Source organism: Rutidosis leptorrhynchoides, chromosome 1 (assembly GCF_046630445.1).
Source record: "Rutidosis leptorrhynchoides isolate AG116_Rl617_1_P2 chromosome 1, CSIRO_AGI_Rlap_v1, whole genome shotgun sequence".
NCBI lineage: Eukaryota > Viridiplantae > Streptophyta > Magnoliopsida > Asterales > Asteraceae > Rutidosis > Rutidosis leptorrhynchoides.
The window spans coordinates 9294929-9299516 of NC_092333.1; positions in this window are offsets into that span (position 1 = coordinate 9294929).

The following is a 4588-nucleotide window of genomic DNA, read 5'->3' on the forward strand; positions in this document are numbered from 1 at the left end:
ATTTTATTTTTACCATGTTTTTAAAATTAATATTTAAATCTTAAATTAATATTGTAAACTTTGTAAAAACAATATATTTAAAATTGTAAATATTTGAAAAATTAATATAAGTTTGGTGTAAATTTATAATATGAATTTTTAAATTAAGTTTGGTGTGAATTTTTAATTTTTAAAATATGAATTTTAATTTTATGCATTTCAAATTTTAAGTTGGTGTGAATTTTTAATTTTGAATTTTATATTTAAGTTGTGTGAATTTAAAAACAAAAATTTACTTTATCTCATTAAGTTAAAAATATGATTTTTAAAATTCGTCGTAAGTTGAAGACTAGGTCTTTAAACCGAAATTGCTTTACCCGAGGGAAGGACGGGAACTTTTATTATCATTATTTTTAATCTTATTGAATTAAAGTATGCCAAAAACATTAAAAAAACCCAAAAATCTTAGCTTTTAAAACAATCACTACAAAAAGACAAATTTTTAAAATTCTGTCAAAGGACGGACTAGGACATCGATCCGAAACGACCTCGTCCTAAATAACAAGGGAAACAAAATTTTAAAATTAATTAATTGTTTTAATTAGTATAAGTTATATAAAAAAAATACCAAACTCCGCAACTCGCGGAGTTTGAAATGTCCAAACACCGCGAGTCGCGGGAGGACCAATTTACAGAAAAAAAAATATAGCTGAACGAACAGCTCAAACCAACCCACAAAAACAGAAAACACTGCGAAATAACAGCGAAAAACCCCGAAAAATACACCCCAAATTCACAATTTTTGACCGTTAATCACCAAATCTTTTACTAAAATCATGTTGAGAAGGATGCTATCTAGGAATTACTCAAGAAAAACGGTAAATTTCTACACCTAAACACCATTTAATCCAAAATTTGTGTTCTTGAGCAATTTTTTCCCCAATTTGATTTTGATGCTTTTTAGTGTAAATAGGCTTAAATTGTTTATGTATTATGCTTGTATAACCTAGATTAATGCTATTTAACATGATTAGAAGCCTTAAACTTCAAATTTTGAGTAATCTAGGGTTTGTGTTCTTGAGCAAATTTGGGGCTTTTTGATATAAACAGGTTATGGCCGATTTTTGTCATGAATTGTTGTTAAATTAAGTAGTGTAACATGTTTAGGTAGTTAAATGATCCAAACTTTGAGCCTAAACATGATTTTGAGAATTAAAGTGGACTTTTTCAAGTCTAAAATTCATGAACTTGATTTTTGAAAGATAATGCCATTTGAAACTTGTTTAATTGCTAGTAATGATTAATTTGACATGTTATTTGAGTTGAATGCTTATGAACTTGGCAAACATTTTCGTATATGCTTATTTGAATGTAACAACCCAAACCGTAACCGACCAAACACGACGAAATTTCAATCAAAAAAAATTTTCTGGTGCAGGCCATCTGCGCGGCGCGCCAGATGGCCGCGCGGCGCGCCAAATCACTTGGACAGCCCGCTGTCCCCGGAAGTCTATTTAACGAAAATGTTTGACTAGTTCCCGACATTTTTAGCCAAAACGCTTTTAACCATACATTCATATATGTAAAACTAGCACATAACTAAGGTTTGAGCGAGTTTTACAAAGTGGGGCCCACACGTGCCCAAAACGCCACTAAGTTTAAAATACAAAGTTTAATACAAATTAGAGTTTCGACCACAAAAGGTTTAATTGCCAAACGACACACGAGCATAGTGTTTGGGGTTAAACTACCCAAGTCTCGGTCGAACTCCAAGCCATAACCCAAAAGTGCTTCCTAATCATCGAAGCGGGAAACTCAATCCAAGGTAATGCCCTTACCCTTATCCACACACGAACCTATAAAAAGGTAAACAACGAGAGGGTAAGCAAAGCTTAGTGAGCAAAATAATTATACATATACATATATAATCTACTTACTCGCATCACTTACACAACTTCATATTCGAGTTTAACAATTCATCAAGCATGCTACAATATTAAGCATATACCAATAACCGCAATACCACAATAGCTAGTAATACAATAGCATATATTTCATGATTAAATACTTTCAATACATAAATCACATAACCTTGGTTAACCAATTCGAACAAGGGAAACGGTGCTTAAGAGCCCGTTGGAGTTCATAACATCCGTTAGTGCTACTTAACCAACGCGTAGTCACTAATCCCCCGGGTGATGTCTTAAACAACGCGACTCACTCACCCTTTCCAATGTGGCGTCTTAAACAACGCGACGATTCCACATGCCATTCAATACGATGGGTGGTGTCTTAAACAACGCGACATCCATCCCAATACATTGTGGTGTCTTAAACAACGCGACATCCACTTCTATACCATGTGGTGTCTTAACAACGCGACAATGCCACATTCATGCAACACAAATAAATACATTATATACACATACGCATAATTATTCCACTCACCTTATGCCGTCGGTGATTACTAAACCAAGCTTGAATTCCGAGGTAACGTACCTATTTCACAAGCATATAATCAATCAATCGACTTGGCCTAAACTCATAACACACATCATCCTAGGTCATCTTGACCCATTTTGACACTTAACCCTAATTTGGGTCATTCTTACCAAAAACCCTAACTCTTGGCACTCAAGGCCTTCATACACTTTAAATCACTAGATTTTAACACAAAACACTAACGTTAACCAATCTTGGTCCATTTTGACCCGTTTGACTCAATAAAAGTCAATACACTCATTTTGGGTCATTTATACCCAAATCACACCCATTTACACTTCCCTAAGGTGTTCTAGCAATTTATTAGCCAATTAGGGTTTCATAACAACAATTAATACCTTTAAAACCCTAGCTTACACATAATTGAGTCTACATGACCCAATTTACCCAAGAACACCCAATTTACCTACAAATGGGTCTTAATGTTCATCTTCACACAAACCCTAACCCATACACGAAATCAAAACAAGAATTGAAAGTTAAGGCATACCACAACTATCAAAATGTAGCAAATGACGAGATGAACAACCTTAGAACTTGGACTTTAGCAAGAAACCCTCTTCTTCCTCTTCAAAGTGAGCTTTCCCTCTCTAAAACTCACTCTCTCACTAAAATAAATTGGGAAGTGATAAGGTTGGTGAACAAGGGAGTAAATGAGCTCCCAAACTACTGAACCAAGCATTAAACTCGGCCTTGATGTGAATTTACCAAAATACCCCCAAAATATCTAATTTAAAAAGAGAAAGGAAACTGTCACAGACAGTTGGCGCGGCGCGCCACAAGGCCGCGCGGCGCGCAACCCTGCCAGTTCAGCTCCTTTTGTATTTTAAATACGCGCAACAGAACCCCGTTTCAAGTACCGTACATTACACTTATATACACTTATGTACACTATAAATAATCGGGTCTTACAACTCTTCCCCACTTATTCGGATTGCGACCTCGCAATCCATGCCGCATGACAAGCGGGAAGATAAACCAACACAAACTCTTCAGGTTCCCAAGTGAACTCGGAACCCTTATTCCGCCGCCATTGAACTTTAAAAGTCCTAACCTCCTTATGCCTCAACCTCTTGACCTTTTCATCAAGTATTGCAATTGGCTCTTCAACATACTCCAACTTATTGTTTAGCTCAATTTCATCTAAAGGCATCCATGAAGAATCATCCGCAAGGCACTTACGGAGGTGAGAAACATGAAACGTGTTATGGATCCCCGCAAGCTCTTCGGGCAGTTCCAATCGATATGCAACTTCACCAACACGAGCTAAGACTTTAAACGGTCCAATAAACCGAGGACCTAACTTTCCCCGTTTTCGAAATCGAATAATACCCTTCCATGGCGAAACCTTAAGCATAACCATGTCGCCCTCTTGGAATTCGATCGTTCGTCTACGTTTATCGGCATACGACTTTTGCCTATCTTGAGCCTTTTTCAAATGCTCCCGAATAATATCAATCTTGTTATTCGTCTCTAAAACCAAATCGGTACTTCCGATTTCTCTTTGACCCACTTCTCCCCAACAAATGGGAGTTCGACACCTTCGGCCATAAAGCATCTCGTAAGGTGGCATCCCGATACTAGTATGAAAACTATTATTGTACGAAAATTCCACCAAAGGTAGATGCTCATCCCAACTACCACCGAAATCGATAATGCACGCCCGTAACATATCTTCCAAAGTTTGGTTCGTACGTTCGGTTTGACCGTCCGTTTGAGGATGATACGCCGTGCTCAACTTTAATTGTGTACCCATATCTTCGTGAAACTTTTCCCAAAATCGAGATGTAAAACGGGTATCTCGATCCGAAATAATAGATATAGGAACGCCATGTCGCGAGACCACTTCCTTGATAAACAACTTAGCCAAGGCCTCCGACGATATTGCTTCTTTAATGGGAAGAAACAAAGCGCTTTTCGTCAACCGGTCCACGATCACCCAAATCGAATCATATTGAGTTCTCGCCGTCTTAGGTAATTTAGTGATGAAATCCATGGTAATGTGCTCCCATTTCCATTTCGGGATCTCTAACGGTTGCAACTTACCATACGGCTTTTGATGTTCGGCTTTAACTTGCAAACAAGTAACACATCGTTCAACGTATTT